This window comes from Thermobia domestica, chromosome 18, assembly GCF_964235325.1.
Source record: "Thermobia domestica chromosome 18, izTheDome1.hap1.1, whole genome shotgun sequence".
Taxonomy (NCBI): domain Eukaryota; kingdom Metazoa; phylum Arthropoda; class Insecta; order Zygentoma; family Lepismatidae; genus Thermobia; species Thermobia domestica.
Window position 1 is genome coordinate 86,291,396 of NC_137471.1, and position 21,421 is coordinate 86,312,816.

Here is a 21,421-nt window from a genome sequence, read left to right on the forward strand (position 1 = left end):
GTTGCCCCCTGGATTTGCAATAGGTATTCAGTTCTTGGAAATACATGCCAAAACATAGAACACTAATCTGCTCCCACATACTATACTATAATACGTGCTTAATGTATTTGTATTAAATACTATAGTACTACAGTTTATTTACTGTAGTTTGAAATTATATGTGCTTAAATAATCGTTGTTTTATATGATGTATTACGTGTACTCATGCATCAAAATGTATACGTATTGGAATCAATCTTTCGTGCCCCCTCTTTCTTGTATGGTCAGAACTACCGATGAGTTACTAAATTTTCTGTTTTTAATTTCTTCAGTGCAATTGTATGGTAAGAGCCACCTATAGGCTATGTTGCTAAACTTTTCTACTTAAGTATAATTGTGTGTTAAGAGCACCCGATATGTTGTAAAATTTTTAGTGTAATTGTTTGCTAAAAATCGCAAATCAGGTGCTAAACTTTTCTCTCTAGTGTAATCATCTGATAGATGTGTTGGATATGTACGTTTTACTTTGCGTATGTAAAGCAGTTTTATTAAGAAGTGTAATATGAAAGTAGTTGTAACAAAAAACAATGATTTTGTGTGTAGTGACATAGAAAATTTAATTTAGACTTTTAGATAATTTGCATTTGCATTGGTACTTCAACAATCAAGATTATATGTCGGTATTAGTACGCTAGAGAAACAGGAAACCCTTGAAGAAAAAAAAGTTGCAAGAGAGTGATGATGATGATGAAGAAGAAGAGATGAGTGAGTATGTGGCTAGAATTCCAACGATAGGTTGGTGAAAGAAAGATGAAAGCTGTTAGTTGCAGTTAAGATAGTAGACTACTAGACATTATCATGTCTTTTTATCGCCCAATTATTTATTTATTTACTTATTGGAATAAATATTATTTTCCGTTCTTTGAAATGAAAGAACAAGTTTTTAACATTGATTTTAGTGATTTACTGATAGTGTATTTTCAGGGGTGCCCACAAGGGGGGGCTATGACGCAAATTGCGTCATTGAAATATTTGGGGGGGGTTAAAATCTATATAAATATGTTTGAGGGAGTGTAAAAATTAGTCGAAAAGATTTTTTTTTTCATGGAAGAACACCTATGGACAGACAATTGCGGGGGGAAGTGCGTCATGGACATAAGGGGGGTGGGCACCACTGGTATTTTAGTGTACTTTCTAAAATTGAATTAATATTATTTAAAAATTTAATGTTAAACTATGCGGCGCAGGGACAAAACCGCTGTCATTGGTTTCTTATCTCTACCAACCAAATCCGGGGATTATTTTTCACCTTTTTGTTTTTGTGCAGTCCAAAAGAATTTGGAAGGGTAACATGAATTCAAAACTTTAGGAAATGAGTAATAATAATCTTGACTGGGTATTGGCACAGGATAGATTGGCAGAATTCTGTTTCTGGGGCAATAGACTTTCTGCTTCTTAAGTCTTATATTAGTTTATTTATTAATTATATACACACACAGGGTGTCCAAAATGTCCGGTTCCATTAATAACATTGAAATACTGCAGATTTAGAATACATATAGTTGAATAAGTTGGATTAGTTTGAACATTTATTGCCGTAATACTTTTCATGCCTGAAACACCAGCTAAAATATTGCTATATTCTACATACTTTTGCAACTATGTGTATTCTAAATCTACAGCATCTCAATATTCTCTATGAGATCGGACTTTTGAGGCAACCTGAATAACTACTGTTGCCGTTAAGATTCTTTGAATATTCTGTATTGGAATACTTTTTCTGATGTTATTCAAATGTCTGAATATTTGTTTTTAATAACCAAATAGTTCGTTATCCGAATAATTATTCGAAAAGTTATTCAAAGAATCTCTTATTCGAAAATTTGAAGAATTTATTATTAGAATTTTATCAACACTAATATATACATAATTTAAAAAAAAAAAAGTAGTTTTGAAAGCTACATGCAATAAAATATTGAAGACACCACTAAAATCATGATGTTGAAAATATCAAAATACTATTTTTTCAATAAAAAGTGATAAAAATAAAACATGTTGGGTACTTATTTAGTAGTCAAAAGCTCATATGGAGGATTTATTCACTTTGCGGAAAAATCATCCACTGCAACTAATTCACCAACCGTCGTTAAAGCTTGCCATATGCCCGAATATCTACGAATCACAGAAGACTACCACTGTTCGATATCAGCATTTTATGGATTTTCATGTATAAAATTACTGTATATAATGTAGTAACATCTATTAATTGTAATAAAGACTATTCTGAATTGCAATATGCAAGAATAATTTTATATAAAATGTATCTTTTGGCCTCTATGTTTCTTTCCTTGTCTACTGTTGATTAAGGATTATTTGTAGCATTCTCAGTATTTATCCGTGTATTCTTCAATGAATATTTTGGAAAGTAAACATAAAGAATGTAGTTAAACTTGGTGATGGGTCTGTACCAGCTGATAATAAATAATATTGGAAAATGTTATAATAGAGTTTGACTCTGTGATCATTACTAGTTGGTATGATTGTTTATTAGTTACAAGATTGACAATTGTTAAGGTTTAAATTCCACACTACAACCTTAATATAATTAACCACAGGTATAATTCCAAATACCTTTTATTTAAGAGTATAAATGTACATTGATAATGTCTATAAACAATATTGTCTATCTTGTAACTAATAAATATCAACTTGTAACAATCACAGACTCAAACTCTATCATAACATTCCTCCAGTATTGTTATCAGCTGGTATAGGTCCATCGACAAGTTAACCATATTCTTTATGTTATATAGCGTACACACATTATCTAATATGTCATCTTTGGTAATGGAATTGCCATTAATGAGATGCAGTTTTAGGTATTGCGAGGAGTAACCATAATTTCCCTGAACGTCAATGATTTTTTTACATTTCTTCTGTATTAGCTGAATGATTTTTCCCGTTTCTCTTACCATTGGGAGTAGTCAACACCATCCTTGACGTCTCCATAGCTTGGAATTTTGTTGACACATATATATGGACTGTATTAAAGGAAAAAGAGTAAGTATATATAAAATATTATATTCTGTGTAAAAATTAAATCGACGCTGTATGTTATATCATCACAGCAAAACGGCTGAACCATTTGGAATGAATTTTTGAACATGGTTAGCACTTGGTCAATATGGGTTTTGATCTTTGATCAACAATTCACAATATAATTTATTATAGATGTCTTTTACATTGCAGCAAAAGGCAGTGTGAGGATTGGCATTGTCATTATGGAGTTTGACGACTTTACCTTGCAGCTCCAGTCTGTTGGTTTGCAGTGACAAATAATAACGCTCCTTGTTAATTATCGAGCCATGTTCCAAGAAATCTATGAAAATAACACAGCACTGACTCCCCAAAAAGTTTTTTTTTTCTCATCTGGAAAGTGTAGACTTTCGATCCGTTGCAACCAACGTTTGATACTGGCGCGGTCCAATGTATGATCTCCATAAACCTGAAACAATTTCCTATGAATTAATGTGGCTGATACATCACTGGTTTTGAACAGGAATTCCATTACTGGTTGTTGTCTAGTCCTGTTTTCTACTTCAGTGTTTATTGTGGTTTACCTGTGAACAATAGGACAACATTTATTACCATTTTGAAGTCAAAGAATTAAAGTATGTTCACCTAAAATTTCATAATCATATTGCAAATAACAAAAATATTATACCCATTCGTGGAAAATTTATTAAACGCTCTTAGAGTTAGCAATGGAGTGCACTGCTAGCGGGAACAAGGGTCCAGGGACTGGGGTTGGTTGAAAGCTCTCCAATTTATTTGAACCCCACCATGTATGAAAATAGTTGAACTATTAGTTACCCTCTCCAAATTTTGCCTTAACAGTTCATAAGCGCTCCTACTTATTTGTCAGCCTGGCGCCGCCACTGACTGCAGTCAGGAAGGATAGAAAGAAACAAGAGTAAAGAATAGTTCACTATTCACATAATTATCAGATTGTTTAATATATTGCAAACATTTGAAATAAAAACAGCTCTGATGTATGACTTTATTATGAGCAAAAAATAATTTTTGCTTCAGTGTCGTAAACGAAAGAAAATATATTGTATATATAAAAATATCTACACAACTAAATGCATACTATAATTAATAGCAAAGAAAAATATATATATATGTTCCACCTTTATTTATTAATTGTCAGTAATAAATTTTTGTTCTATTCCTGCAATTTGTTCACATACCATTTTCACTTCTCATATGACAAATATATATATAATACGATTCTCTTATAAAAAAAAATTATTAAAGCTGTGTTGTTTTATCTCAGTGCAGAATCGGTTGTTAACATAGAGGAAGAAAAACAGCTAAAATAAAAATGGAATCTTCACAATACTTTAAATTTTAAAGAAAGACAGTAATATATATATATATATATATATATATATATATATATATATATATATATATATATATATATATATATATATATATATATATATATATTTCTTAATTAGTTGCTTATTTGTGAGAAAACTCTTACTTTTCTTAACAAGGCTGTTAAACATATTCGTCGGAACTATTATTCTCTTTTTAGTGTTCTCATGAAAAGAAAAATTACAATCTGGTTTAGATTTTAATTCTTTTTTTATTATTGTAGATAGAAATTAATTTTTCTGAGATATAATAGTTATAAAAAAATTTATCCTCATTAAGACGTTTTTCGTTAACCATATCCAGTGTAATGGTATTACTAAACATTCCTATCATACCTACCTTACTGTTAAGCGCATTGTCTCCGGATCATAGGACTAATTAATTAAAAACATGATGCATGGAGCTACGGGTCGCAGTTGAGAATCAAGACTGTGCTTAATGAATTTATTATACATGTTTAAAGTTTATGCAGTGGTGGATCTAGTCTGACGTCGAGGGGGAGAGGGATAGATCCCCAGTTTTTTGAATAACAAAATAATTGAAGCTATTATTTATATGTTTTTGAAAGCTCATAATAAACGTTGCCTTTTATCCTTTATTGGATAATTTTTGAAACATTAGGTATAGTTGCAATTTTTTCTGTTGTACAATGTGTAAAACAATACTTTGTCTACAATGTCAGCGTCCAATGTAACCATAATATCCGTCGGGAAAGAGTAAAGTTGGAAATTTCTGCAAGACCCATCAAAAAATTTAAAGTAATTTACAAACGCTGCCCATCGACGAATTAGTTCTTGAATAGATCACGATTATGTTGTACCACTGTGTACTGTCAGTAAAATATAAGAAATTGAAGATAAAAGTAGGGCGGATCTGGTCTGGGGCTAGGTCCAAGGGCACCGATCCTGGGGAGGCCGGAGGGCCCGGGCCCCCCAAAGCTCATGTGGGCCCCCGCATTTTATTTATGAATATACAATATTTGGCATAATTTGAATGCAATTTGTCTTAAAATTCTCATATATGCCTTCTGTATCTGAATGCCCCCCCCCCCAAATTTACAGAGAAATCGGCGCCGTTGGCTAGGTCCACCTAACAAAAATAATTAAAGTATCATTTATGTATTTTTACATGTTTAAAATAAACGTTGCCTTTTAGTGTTTATTGGAAAATTTTTGGAACATTAGATATCCCTTTGTTAACGAAGTGCGTACTCTGATTTCAAATTAAAATCATTTGCATAAACTCATGATATACGTATCATAGTTGTGGCCCCCATTTTTATTTTCTAACTCCGCCACTGAGTTTATGTCCTCTTCCCCACCCATAAGTCGTGCCTAATATGGACAGCAACACTTGCAATGGACTTTTTTTTTTTGCGTCCTCACATAACATCCAAGATCTGAAGGTGAGGGTGTACTATTATCGTGAGCTTAAATTCGGTGCAGTTGACAAGTGCACAGACCATTCTGCAACATCAACTCTTACAATAAAAGCCGTTCCCCACTATATTATCTCGCCTACATCAAGAGAACTCGGTTACAGAACCACACCACCGGCAGAAGAATTGAAACAAAGAAGGGGTTATTTTTTACCAAAAAGGTGAACTATATTTGTTGATTAATTATAGCTAATAAAACAAAGGATCTTTTGTTCAAAATGTTACAATAGACAATTCAATACGTATGTCAAATGACATGTATAATTAATTCATTGTTGTTTATTTAAATTGTTTACTTTTAAACTGTGTTGAAATAGTTGACCTCGTGAAAGCTTTTGACAGCATGTGGCATATTTGGTTAATTTCTAAACTCCATTTCTTTCAATTACCAGTGTTCTATACTGGACTCATATTTTATTTTCTTCAGAATAGAATAGCCTTTATCTCCATAATCACAACCTGTGGTATTTGGCTTTGCGATTCCAAAAAGTTCCTCAAGATTCATTGCTATCTCCACTATACATTGTGTGGCAATTAAAAAATGAAACTGGACCTGTAAAAGATAAATTAATAGCAAGTTTAATCAACTTACTTGGGTTTATTCGAAGTACAAACCTCTTTTCTCCACACACAACTTGATCCAGAAAGTCATGGAATGGTTTCTAGAAGTCCTGGATCTTGGATTGGATCCAGAACTTCTGGTATGGTATTGATATCGCGATTCATTCATTTCACCAACTCCCTGCCAGTACTGAACTCCAAAACACGGCAAGGAGAAAAACAACTGTCCCTATAAACCCTTTTTCAACACTTAAAATGTTTCCATTGGAGTTTTCCCTTAAGCACGCAAAGAACTTGATATTCGCTTTAGTTTTATTGTTGAGATGTTATAAACACTAGTCTATGCTTAACTGCGTCAAACACAACACTGACGACCGGTCGAGCTGGAAATTTCTGCACCTGTACCTAGGGTCAAATGCAAAATTCATATCTACGAACAACTTTCATGCCAAAACCAACTTCATAGCAGAGAAAAGACAGTTTCGTTCACTAGTATCGCACTATATTTCCACTATTAGCGTATGGGACTTAAAAAAAATCAATACATTCCTTTAACGTGTAATAGATTTATTCTTTATTTGTCGTAAATAGTAGAGGTGTGAAACAAGTGGTACCCGTATTAAAATGCAAGCATTAGATACCCTACCACAGAAGACATGACGTTGCACTACAGAGCTTCCTTCTTACTGTATGGTTAGTACACGAGCCTTCGGCGCGGTAGACCTGGGTATGAAACCCGGTGAGAGCTCTTGTAGTTCAGATCTCACGTTAAGATGTAGATCCACTTCCCACATAGCCTTTGAATTGAAAAGGGACGTTAAACGTCAAAGGACTCAATTAAGGAACAAAGTCACATACAATGTAATCCGTTATTGTCAATACTAAAGTCCACGCGCGGAATTCAGGTAGTCCAAATTCTAGTGTAAAATGTTAGGAGTTTATATTTAATTCGAAATTTAACTAGAAACTCAATTTTTAAAATATTAAAGAAAGGAAAAAATCAACTATGTATTGAAACCTTTACTTGTACCTAGTTGGGAATTACAATCAGATACTCTCAATGAAATTTATATGGGCTTTCTTCGACCATACGTTACTTACGACATGCACCCAATGGGGGCAATGATTTCTACAGCAGGAATGGGCATCCATATGAGGGGGAGGGGGTCAAGACTGACGATCACTTTCTCCTATTGCCACTTCAAAACCTTTTGTTTAGAAAAAAAATAAAAAGGAAGAATAGGCTACACGAGAAAATATCTATGTATTTTGTTACTAGGGATGCGCACGAGACAAGATTTATGTCTGTCTCGTCTCGGAAATGTGCTGTAAAAGTGATGTCTCGACTCGAAAAATATATTTTTCTATTGGAAGAGCCGTGTCTCGACTCGAATTTTGTCAGGAAAATCCTGTCTCGTGCGCATCCCTATTTGTTACACTATTTATATGTAAAAATGTCCATTAATTTGGACTATCTCTTCGTCATAGTATGGGAAACAACGCGAAAAAGTCTGAAACCAATTACATTGTTATGTTTTTACATTGATTTCTTACTTATATTTCATGTATCATTGTATATTTGTGTCTTACAAATAGGACTAAGATTTTTGGTGCTCCACCAAACCATAAAATTTGGTAGAGGGTTGCTGAAATAATGTTTTAATGTTCTGGGCCGCCAAACTCGAAATTTATATCCACCAAATACTATCAGAAACAATCTTCTCCATCCTCTCAAGAAATTCTCACCAAATTTTGAAGTATTACGAGGTTTCTGATGATGCTGATATTAAACGCGAGTGTGATGATTGTTACAGAAAGTTTTTATTCATTATCCGTATATAGCTATTGTATCGATGTAGGTCTCAGATCTTTCTCATTCTCCGCCAGTATTAGCTTTAATTTATTGAGTTATTACATTATCTACAATAGTGTTCGTAGAACTTAATATTGTTTTTTTTTTTTTTTTTTTTTTTATTAATGTCTCAACAAAATAGGAAAGTTACTGAAACGTAAGCTCAGGAAGGCATGAAGTGGATAAATAATATATTCCCCAGCCTCTCTTAGATTGCTCAACACGACAATATAAAAATTTGGAACTATGAAATTTTGCTGTTACCGAATAAAGGAAATTTTTAAAAAATCACAAATCATCTTTGGTAAAAATCAGGGTGGAAAAAAATCATGATTTTTTTCAAAAAAATCATTTTTGTTGATTTTTTTGATTTAAATCGATTTTTTTGATTTAAATCAAATCTTTTTCTTCGTATAATACAAGTCGCGAACTGAAGAAAAAACATTAGGAATTAGTATTAAATGTTAATTTTGCCATTTAAGTGAAAGTATTGGGTTTTAATTTTGAATTAATTCCCAATCGTTAACCTATTTCAATCCCAAACAATGTTTCTTAAGCATTAAGGAAAAAGTACAGCAATGTATATCAACATGACACTTTTCATGAAAGTTACTAATATTTGGCAGGGGCATATTTTTAAACAATTGGAACTAGCTAGCGGCACGAAATACATATAAAGTACATAAATTTCGCCTGAAATTAACTAACTCTATGACCTATGGAACCCGGAGGTTCAATGCCATGTTCAAAAAAGCTTCCTGACTTCTATCCTTAGTCAACTGAATCCAGTTTCTATTTTGTATTCTTATTTCTGCGAGATCCATCTTAATATTGTCCTCCCATCTGTATCTAGGTCTTCCTAATGGTCGTTTCCCGATTGGACTTCCAGTTAAAACTTTGAAAGCGTTCCTACTTTCTTCCATTCTTGCTACATGTCCTGCCCACCTGAGCCTCCAAGATTTGATGACCCTAACAATGTTTGGTGAACGATATAAATTATGCAGTTCCTCATCATGAAGTTTTCGCCATTCCTCAGTTCCGTTCCTTTGGTCCTGAATATTCGTTTCAGGATTTTATTTTCAAATACTTTCAGTCTGCGTTCTTCCCTCAGCGTAAGCGACCATGTTTCACAACCATACAGCACAACAGGCATAATTATCGTTTTATATATTTTAAGGCTTCAAATTCCTCGACAGAATTCGCGACGATAAGAGATTTTGAACTGAATAACAACACGAATTCCCTGCTTTTAGTCGATGTTTAATTTCTTCGTGAATATCGTTTTCTGATCCTATATATTAGCCGATGGCAGAACTTTCTTTGTCTTTATGCGATGAGCTTTTGTAAGTCAAAAATTTTCTGCAGGAATTCCAAAATAAAATTTAAAAAAAAAATCAAGATGATCAGTTCCAGCAGAAGAAACACTTGTTAAATAATATGCTTTATGTGACGTGAAAAACAGTTCAAATGCGAGTTGTACGTGCATTTAAGACATCTATACATAGCAGGCACGTTTTTATACTTTTCTGTTGGCTATTTTATTTCTTCTGACAATTTTTCCTGCACAGGCGCGGCAAATTTTCTGCGATCACATCGCAGATCGCGGCATGTTGTGTAATGGGGTCAAGTATCCACTTTATCAAAAGTATTATTCGATATTTTAACGCATCCAAAATTTGTCGTATTACGATCCCGAGGAACTTTTATGTATTTAGTACATAAATTTCGCCCAAAATTTTAATTTTTTTTGGTTTCGCAGAGGGGATCGGACCCCTCTAAATACGCCCCTATTATCTGGAAACAAACGAATAGACGAACAAACGAAAAGAGTTTTCATCTTAAATGTCCATGGTGATTTCCCCGTTAGAATAGAAATTTTAAAACCCTGTGTAACAAAGAGAAGAAAGCAGGGTTCACCCGTTACCCGTTCAAATGGGATTTTCCCTGATCGTTCTCTATATGATAATCGTTTTCATACTGTGCTTACGTACATTTGAGTCTCATTGTATTATGATTATTATCTTTCATAATTGAAATAACAGAAGAGAAACGGGATTTTACTTACTTTCACTTTAAATTAATTCATTTCGGAATTTGATTTAAATCAACGATTTTTATGAAAAAAATCAAGTGATTTAAATCTTGATTAAAATCGTGATTTAAATCAGACTGATTTAAATCAATCCACCCTGGTAAAAATAAAAGAGCTTGACTCAGTGTCAGAAAAAAATCTCATCCACAGCAGATGTAGCAATGAGAAGCAGAGAACTATGGGAAACTGCATAATGAAATTGTAGACACATGCATTTGCAAGCAGGAAACAATGGAAAATGCTTCAAACTGCAACGGATAGTCTGCAGGGATCAGCAAAACTCAGACTTAAAAGTAGTTTGGCAAAAAAAAAAAAAAAAAAAAAAAGTCCGTCCCTTAGAAGTTGGAGATGCAACCAGTGTGACGAACATAAAGTTTGCTGTGAAAACAAAGTATATATGCACTCTTGGTGACTGTAGACGTTGAACGCTCGTTCTCGCAGTATAAAATAGCCGTAGTAAACCGAGAAAGTATGATAGTGTCCAGCATTGAGATTACGAATGTTAACAAATTCAATACACTTCTATTTCCTCTTCCACATCTTGAAACGTCAACAAATCGAAAGTGATAATCAATTGCATTTTTAGATGTTCAACTAAAATCATATTTTTTCAAGTGACCAAATGCCTAGACGTATAGAATTTGGCACAGACATATTAAAATTGTGTTTGCGATGTAATATAATTATTATTTAGGATAGTTTTCATTCCACCAAATTTCGACTAAAACTCTTTTTACGCCTTTCTACCTATCAATTTCAGTGCTTTTTTCATCAAAAGTCCTATTTATAACAACGAATATATTTGTATTTCTTCCATAATAGGTTTTTTTTTTTATGTGTAATTTCATATTCAAATATTTTTTATTCATATTGAGCTTAGTCAGTAAAATTACTATTTTTGAGTTTTAGTTTAGTATTTATTATATTTGATTTCAGGTGCATTCTACAGAACAGATGTTCGCGAACAACGATGCGTCTTCGAAGATGATAATGCACCAACATATACACAGCCAGCAAAAAAAAAAGTCCTGTTTCAAGTGTAGCTCGAAGAACATTCCGATTAGCATCAACACGTCTTCCGCCTTGGACATTATTGAACATCTAGAGTCAGTTTTAAACCAGCAAGTCGAGTGAAGAGTTTCTCTTCGTCAGTCGTCATTGACAGAAGAGAATGCTACATTACAAGAAGAATGGCCCACTATATCTTCAAATGACTTGCGAATTATATACTTCAATTTCGCGATGGATAGCAGCTATTATTATAGTAATGGGCAGTTTTCTTTTTCCGGAATCGATTCCTTTCAATCCATTCTTATGAATAATTTGTTCCTCCGGGTCGAATCTTTTGGATCCGGTAAGTTGTATGATTCCAACTTCTTCGATTTTTCAATTTGATTCCTCCAAACAAGGATTCCATTCTTACTCTGGAATGAATTCTTTGATTCCAATTAGTTGAGTAACTCTGAGTTGCCACATGGTTGTTCAATATAAGTGCTTCTTTCAACCAAATTAGTGAAACCACTTTCAACGACTATGAAGCTATCGCAAAGTTGTGTGTTAAAAACAAAAATTTTATTTTAAGAAAGAAGAATAAATGAATATGCTAATCTGTTAAAAAGTGTTGGTGCTTAAGTGTAATTATTAAAAAAAAAACAACTTAAAAGTGCAATAAAAAACTAATAATATGTTTTTCCTTTTTCATAATAACTTGTCCTAAGGAACAACAGTGAAATAAACTAATGAGACTTTTAATTGCAAAAAAAAGTCACAATTTAAGCACTTAATTTCAAATTAAAAACTAATAAATTTTGTAATATAAAAATTCAGGCTGGCGGAGGGAGAGTGGAAACAGAAGCAACAGAAACATCAAAACACATCATTTTAGCATGTGCAAAAAAAAAAAAAAAAAATTAACTTTGGACTTTGATTAAGAGGGTATCATATGCTCATGTAAGTTTCAATTGCTACCATATGTAAAAGTTGGTTAAAAAATAATCTAAGTTTTCTAGTTCTGGTCTCCACGCGTAAATAGTTTCGTGGCAAATAAAAAATATGAATATAGCATCATTAATATCCTCATATATATATATATTAAAATTCTCTTTGTGTTAATAAAGTTATATTAAGCATTTCAAGGTAAAACAAGTTCTTTTACTTAACTTCTACAAAAAAAAAAAAAAACTGAAAACTTACCTCTTATGCTAAGTTCTAACAGCTTGAAATACTTTTTACCACTGGTCGAAGTGAGACGGTATGCGGTGATATGCCATACCGCCTCTGGTTTTTCAGTAATGATTACATACCGTCTCTGGTTTTTCAGTAATCAAGACAATATTTAAATAGCCGGTATGTTGAGTCAAAATCATAATAAAACATACCACCTCTGCTTTTTTCCACTTCGAACACTGCTTTGTACCAATAAAACAATATAATCTAAAAACAACTACCATACTAAACTAAATAATTTATTAATCATTTTTATGAATCAGTTGGTTTTGGTAGAAAGAAGTGGAACTGTACAAGAAATGAATTCCATGTTTCGAGCTTGTTAGTTATATGCAAACAAAAGACAGAAAAACGAAGAAGAAGGTTTGACTGTCTCTAAACATGCTCACTAGGTTCTTCGTCATAATATGCCTCCCGCCTCCCTATGCTAAAGCAATGCTAGTGTCCGCTACTATCTATATCAATTCATCAACTGAGTCCATCGTTTGTTCTTTGGTTCCATCAACCGAATTGGACTCAATCCGTCAACTACAGTGAGTGAATCCATCTTTTTATTCTCCTAAGTGAATCTATCTTTTAATTCCACTAAAGTCAATGTTTCCTTTAAGGGATTTGATCCTTTCCCTCCACTGAAGAATTCGTTCTTTTGGTACTAATCGTTCCGAAATTACCCATCACTACCACTACAGACTGAAAGCTGATGCAGCAACACATTAATGAATTAAGGTGTGTTTTGTTAAGACGTTTCCATTATGTTGAAACTTTAAAAAATAATAAAAATAAGTCGTATATTAAAAAATGTTTGTTTGTTCGTTCTTTATGCAAGCTGATAACACCGTTGATTTGACTTATTTCTAGGGAAATTACATTTCAAAACATGAACTTCTCTTACATATATTCTCCTGAAAGTAACTACCGTCTCATTGGAATGAAAACTATAATATACCAAGCAAATTCACACTTAAGAACCGCACTTCGGGTTCTAGTGGTAAGTAGAGTATTAAGGAAATACTGTCTGGTAAATATTAGGAATATTTCCTGGTACTGAAGACATTATGTTTTGAAATGTCCTATAACTTCAAGGAAGAGATCATAGTCTAGAGGTAACTTAGGCTATTTTAAAATTTTCTATGCGTATCCCAACTGGGAAAGAAGAGGGTTCAAAGTGGAAGAGATGGTCTAAAATTTATCCCGGAACTAGAGTCTCTAACGACCCCGTCCTGTTTAGAAGATCCATCTCTGCTCATGCAACGTGAGATGGATCTGCCCGTATTTTTGCAGTACTACTTTTACCGCTTGTGTATTGAAAGTCACTACCCCCTCCTAGCGAAAATCTAAAAGTCACCACTGATCAAAGTATTTCTGTAGAATTGTGGATACGCCACTGATTTGTATATTATTAACTTACATGCAAAATAAGTACTTTTAGTCCAACAAAACTTGACAAAGTATGGAATTGAAATAGAATTTCAGACTTTAGAAAATAATACAAGAAAAGGAAGTACTAAATCTTGAATTTTATACAGTATTTTTCACACTTACTGGTGTATGAACTCCTGGGATGTATCATTACATAATGACTAAGAGAAAAATGGAGGAGGGGGAAGATTCTTGGAATTTTCCACCTGACTACTTACAAACAAAACAACCCACGTGTTATCAGCTGTGTGATGTGTATGTGCGCAGGAATGTCTGACGTTGCCTGGTGTACATTAACCTTTTCCTAAGTAGTGTGATCTGTAGATACATCGCTTACATTTGTATTAACTTGTAGGCCCATGTTTTCTGAGGATGTTGCATAATTTATGTCTTCTTTTGCAAAATAATAATCTGTGTGTATGTGTGTGTAGACTTTTTTTTTAGTATGTGATACATATACATATGTGTAATGTAATGTGTGAGCTAATATGAGTGCTTGTAACACGGTTTACACGTGCCAGTGTTTGTTGGAATTTACGTAATATGTGTTTTTACAGGATATTGCGTGTACTTTTTTCTGCTATTACTGCCACAGATAGGTTTGAACTCTATATAGATTACGAACGTGGATAGCGCTGCTTCTACCTCTGGAAATAGTTTATTATGACTTACTGAAAACCTGTCTTTCGTAACACACACACACACACCAAAAAAAAAAAAAAAAAAAAAACAGCGTTTTTCAAGGACGTAACTGAAGGTATATAATAGTTATGGAATCTCTGTGCAAGACCGCTTCTTGGTCAGAGGAATATCAATTGGCATGCACAAATGAATACCTGTTGATTAATAAAAATAATTAATGAAAATGAAAGTTTAGTGTGTTATTTTGGTAGTTGTATCCAAATATTATTATCTTACTGGGAAACAGTATCCCATCCTGTCAGAATAAGAGGAAAATTCTATTCTTTTCTCTGTAGAAGTCAAGTAAAAGAACAGTTTCACTTCTGATGCTTAACTACAATTTTATTAACAAAGAAAATTCTAATTTTTAGAAGAGGACATTAATAATACTATGTACATATTCTCTGAGTTACATTCCACAACCAATTTTCGCTTGGAGGCCAAAGCTAAAAGCCCAGACTGTTTTTTAAAACCAAATTTTACATATGTTAACATATGAGACTTACATGAGCAAATGATACCCTCTCAACCCAAGTCCCAAGTTAATTCTGCCGTACATGGCTAATGCGCTTTCTGTGGATGCCTCCGTTTCCACTCTTGGCAGTTGCCAAGACAACAATGATCCATTTCCCTTCCCGTTTCTTCATTACATTACAAAATTAATCAGTCATTAATTTGAAATTAGGTGCTTAAACTATGATTATTTTGCAATTAAAAGTCCTATTAACTTATACCACCTTTGTCCCTTAGGACAAGTCATTTTCAAAAGGAAAAACATATTAACAATTTATCTTGATTACAGTCTCAAGGTTTTTTCTTCTTTCTAATAATCATTCTTAAACACCAAAACCTTTGTAAGAGATTAGCATATCCATTTTTTATCTTTTTTTCCATAAAATCTTTGTTTCCAAAACACTATGTAATAACGATACTTCCTTAGTCCTTGTATAACTAGTATCCTTCAGTAGCGGGTTGCAATATACTGGTTGCATATAAAATCGAGTGTATTATGAAGTACCCGTGCAAGAACATGGAAAAAGACTCGATTAATACGACTCTGTTAATGCTTCTTTTAGGAACTACAGCTCCCGAGGAATTGATTTTCTCTGACATTTCAGAAAACATATATATCTGAAACTGCTATATAATATCAATTATATTGCAGATCATAGGTAAACTATTATCATAAACCATATTTTGAACGTATCAATATTTATTCAATTGTAAAATCAGGTAGCAATTATCATAGAATCCATTGCTATAAATATAGTAGGGTGCATCATCTTAAGTTATGGACATCTTCTTGGGAGACTGAATTTATATCAGAAACTGTTTCTTACTAGGGTAGGTCCTCTAAGCTCTGACCTATTCTTGAGACACTGAATTTATATCTGAAGCTTTCTTACTAGGGTGAATTCTCTAAGTTCTGAACCTATTCTTGGTACACTGAATTTGTATCAGAAACTGTTCCTTGCTAGGTTGGATTCTATAAGGTCTGAACCTATTCTTGGGACACTGAGTTTGTATCAGAAACTGTTTCTTGCTAGGGTGGATTCTCTAAGTTCTGAACCTATTCTTGGAACACTGAATTTGTATCAGAAACTGTTCCTTGCTAGGGTGGATTCTATAAGGTCTGATCCTATTCTTGGGACACTGAGTTTGTATCAGAAACTGTTTCTTGCTAGGGTGGATTCTCTAAGTTCTGAACCTATTCTTGGAACACTGAATTTGTATCAGAAACTGTTCCTTGCTAGGTTGGATTCTATAAGGTCTGAACCTATTCTTGGGACACTGAGTTTGTATCAGAAACTGTTTCTTGCTAGGGTGGATTCTCTAAGTTCTGAACCTATTCTTGGTACACTGAATTTGTATCAGAAACTGTTCCTTGCTAGAGTGGATTCTATAAGGTCTGAACCTATTCTTGGGACACTGAATTTGTATCAGAAACTGTTTCTTGCTAGGGTGCATTCTCTAAGTTTTGAACCTATTCTTGGGACACTGAATTCATATTTGAAACTATTTCTTAGTAGGGGCATTCTCTAAGTTCTGAACATACCGCTAGCGAGCCCAAATATGTGGGGGGACCCGGTACAAGTTAGGGGAATACCTCGAAAAGGGTGTTCTTCTTCACGGATCGTTGTATGTCCTGCTATGTTTGCTCCCCCTTGCACATTAGACGTGCATGCTTCACTTTCATATCTTCTATACCGTTTCAATTTCATTTTGGTGTCTCTACACTTTTGGATCACATTGTATATTACCTTGCATAATGCAGGGTGTTTCAAAATGAATATTGAGGTTTTAAGGCTTTGTAATTTTATTACAGCTAACGTACTGTTATAAACAATACATCAAATAAAAGAGTAACTCAGAGAGTTTTGTACGCACTCATGCGCATGCACTATTTCCTCTGTTTGCCGTTATAAAGCTCTAGTAGCAAAGATGGCGACTAGTGACCAGAAAACTTTTTATGTTTTACATTTTGCAAGGACTTACTCTGTAGTTACAGTGCAACCGTCTGTGTGAGAAATTTTAAGAAGACGCTTACAACTACGTCCTTATCGTTTTCAGTTGCTACAAGCTCTAAAGCTGCAGACTACTGGTTACGTGCCAACTTTGCAAATGGAATGTTGCTGTTTGAGGATGAAGATTTTCTGGATCATATCGTCTTCTGTGATGAATCGACATTTCACCTAAATGGCGATGTGATCACTCATAATGTTCGCATCTGGGAGTCAGCAAATCCTTGCAATGAGACTCCCCTAAATTGAATGTGTTTTCTGCTACCAGGTATATCCCAACGGGAAGTTTATGGACCTTTCTAGCCTATCGACTCGATGTGTGCCGTGTGACAAATTGTGCTTATATTGAACACTTGTAGCAAAAACTGTTTGAGTTGCACTTTCATTTGATGTATAATTTATAATTGTACGTTACATGTAATAAATATTCCAAAGCTGTAAAACCCCGATATTCATTTTGAAACACCCTGTACTGGCATATGGTAACACAGTAACAGAGAAAACTAAAATGTTTTATTTCAAATCATGCTGATTTGAACAAGAAACGAAGCACATGGCAAGGACAAAAGCAATGTCAAAATGTAAAACAGATTTTCCCTATCTCTAGTTTATGAGTTAACTTCCGTTTCTATTATATCTAATCTTCGTTTCTTACTTTCGAACTTCCTTCAGCCCACAATCAACACGTTGCAATGGACAAGCTAAACGTTATACATATACAAGTAAATAACCTCCATAGTCCAGTGTTTGAAATAGTTTTATAGAACATGAATCCCTAATACAAAAGCAAACTCTATAAACTGATTATCAACATAATGAGTACGTATGATTCTGTCGTTATTAGGGAATAACGTACCCGCAAAGACTGATGTGTTCTTTATCTTTATAAGCCAGAACCCAAACTATGATAGGTATATCATGAGTTTACTATAAACTAAAAATACATATAAAAATAGCTTAAATTATTTTTGTCATCCAAAAAACTGGGGGTCCTACACTCCCCGGACTAGATCTTCCCGTGTAACTAGCTGAAATGCCCGTTCTTCACACGGGAAGAATAGATTTATTGAAAATATATGAAAGACAAATTTGAGTCCCCTCCTCCAAAATAAGTCGAATTTTCACAAATGCTGGCATCCACTTGTTTTTAATAAAGAGTTTTTACAAGGTTAGCACAAATGGTTCATTAGGTTACACAACATTGTGCCTTTAATAGTATAAGATCTACAAAGACGAGTTAGATATACATAAAACAGTTACATAGACTCGCCACATTTAGAGGGTGCTATGTGGTGGTGGGCCTGTGACAACAGTTTATAAGATGACGGCAATTCTGGATTAGGGGCAGTGCGGATCTATAAATCATAAGACACTGCAGTGCGGGGGGGCCCGAACCCTAAGAGGCCCAAGGACTTCAAAATTCTGAAGAAAAAGATTCAAATTCTGTAGAAGATTTTATTGCCAATTTGCTGAAGCAATAGAAAGAATCCAAGTGATAAAGGTCGTTATGAAAATGTTAGTTTATCTGATAATATTAAGCAAATGGCCCATTTCCGAAAAATGAGAAGAGTAGAGGATTCTTCTCTGCGTATACCAAAACAATTACAAAAGCGGGGTAGTCATTGCAGGTAAAATGGCTGAATTATTCAAAGAAACTGGATTATGCATATTGCTTGCCATGTTGGTTATTCTCTGGTGGTGAAAGTAAAAGTAGATGGGCAAGAGGGACAGAAACAGGCAAGGATTATTTTTTTAAAAAAACAGATCTTAAAATCACATTTCAGCATGTTTGGTTTCTGATAAGTGAAAAATGGATAAAACCATTGATGGTTCACTGGAGAGTGAAAGAAAATTTGAAGCAAAGTTTTGGACCGAGGTTCTGGAGAAACTTTTTGATATTGCACTCACATTAGCATTTAAAGGCAGTAAAGAGCATGATGGAAGCTACGATGGAAATTATTTGTCTCTTGTACACAGGGGCGGATCCAGGACCGACTTCTGGGGAAGCGGTGGGTTGTCATACTGCTACTTTTAAGGGCTCCAAACTTTAGGATGGGTTTTATTTATATATATAAAATAAGAAAGTTTCGAGGCAATCGCCCCCCCCCCCGTGGATCCGCCCCTGCTCGTACAGTTGTTAGTTAAATATGATCTTACAATGGCACAGGTAATCAGTCTAACCAAAGACCAGATTAAGTATCTCAACCATGATATTCAGAATCAAATCATCCGTTATCTGTTTTCAAACGTAGATGCTAATTTGTTGAAGGAACTTCAAAGCGTGTCGTTTTTCTCATTAGTCATTGATACGACTCAAGATTTATCAAAGAAAGATCAAATGAGTTTCATTATTCGCTACGTAAATTTTACAGAAGTAAACGATAGCGTAGAAAACGAAGCTTCTAGACAGGTAGAGATTGAAGAAGTATTTTTAGGATTTTTACATGTAAGAAATGCAACTACATCTGGATTTGCAAATCTAGTGTTAAATCATTTGTAGAAATTTGAATTGTCTGTAAAAAATGCAGAAGACAGGGAAATGATGGCTCTGCTGTGATGAAAAGTGCTTACTCAGGTGTTCAGAAGAGACTTCAAGAAATTGAGGAACGAGCTATAACTATGTATTCACAGCGCGGTACATAACCTAAACTTTGCCATTAATGATGCTGCCGTCAAAGGTATAAAGGAAGTTGCCATTTACTTCACAACGCTCCAAGGTGGGATATTCTGTCATCATTGACAAGAGAATCAGATGTCACTTTGAAAAAGCTCAATCCAATCAGATGGGCACCACGGTATCACTCCATTGTAGCTATCAGGTTGAAGTATCCTGATGTAACGAAAACTCTACGAAAACTTTCATTGACACGTAAGAATGCTAACAAGGTATCAGAAGCAGAATTATTAGCGAAAGTAATGGATTCCTTCGGTTTTGTGTTTCTGACTGTGGTGCTTTCAAAAATATTTTCACAACTGAACATCGCAATTTCTCCAAACTAAACAAATTGACCTTAGGAAAGCTTTACGCACCCTTGAAGTGAGTCGAGACGAATTGAAGAAAGTGAGAGAATACCATCAAATAAAACAAGAGGCCACAGCTGTTGCAAAGTGGAAAGTCAACCCTGGTTCGTATATAAAAACAAGGCAATCCAAAGTATAAAAAAAAAAAAAAAAAACCTTCTATAAACTGATAAAAGATAATCAGTTTTCGGACACCGAGGCTTGCTTCAGGGTTAATACTTACAACAGACCTCTGGATATCGCGTGCAATGTAATAGAGAACCACTTTTCATCGTTACAGACAATTCTTGCTGAATTTTTAATCATATTCCCTAAAGTACTTGTGAGACTTTCAGATAAAGAAATTTTAGTTAAGGCTGGAAAACTACAAAAGAAATACCAGCAAGACGTTGATCCAATGGAATCAATACTATTGGAATTAATTTCCCTTCGCACTGGACTTAAACCATATTTCAAAGATCAACACTGTTCTTGAATTGGAAGTATCACTATACATCGAGTTTAATACTATTGCCCCAAGTTATCCTGAAGTTTTGATTACTCTTGCTTTATACCTGACTTTACCCGCGACTGTGGCTTCCGCTGAAAGGTCATTCTCAGTCTTAAAGAGGACCAAGAGCTATTTAATGTGTTCAACGATACAGGAGAGAATGAGCGACTTAGGAATTTTGGCAATCAAACATGACTGGGTGTTGACCATCGAAAAGAGAGATCTTATACGGTTATTGCGGAGATGAAGTCGAGGAGGAAGGATTTTTTGTAAAACGTAAGTATTTGTATCTCTATTCCATAGCAAATAGAACACTAGGAATATTTCATTAAAAATAGTGTTGTATATAGGTAGAGGGGGACCCTTTCAAATTTTCTTGAGTGAGGGGCCTGAATTTTCTAGATTCGGTACTAATTTGGGGTGTTCGTCTGTATAGTGTTCTTCTATTGACATAGTCACCCAAGTATTCAGATCTCATGCCATGTGATTTCTTCCTGTGGGAGTATATGAAAAATAGTTTACCTATCAACCGATACCAACAATAATGCAAAAACTGAAGGAATGAATCAGTGCTACTCTGACGAACATTTACGTAACATGCTTTTAAACATACGGAACGAACCGAATTACCGTTTGGACAGGTGCCGTGTTCCAACTGAGCACACATTGATCATCTGTGATTTAATATGTGTAT

The 21,421-nt window shown here is 34.2% G+C and overlaps 1 long non-coding RNA gene across 2 annotated transcripts in view; it reads left to right on the forward strand.

Moving 5' to 3' along the window:
* LOC145675748 (uncharacterized) overlaps nt 1-11,636 on the forward strand; it is a 63,553-nt gene extending 51,917 nt beyond the window's left edge. Inside the window, exons 3-4 of one of the 2 annotated variants that reach the window (XR_014129208.1) lie at nt 2,925-3,039; nt 11,305-11,636. This is a non-coding gene — a long non-coding RNA (uncharacterized LOC145675748). The remainder of the gene's footprint in view (nt 1-2,924; nt 3,040-11,304) is intronic. The other variant, XR_014129207.1, reaches the window with a different exon arrangement.
* Nucleotides 11,637-21,421: the final 9,785 nt, after the last annotated feature.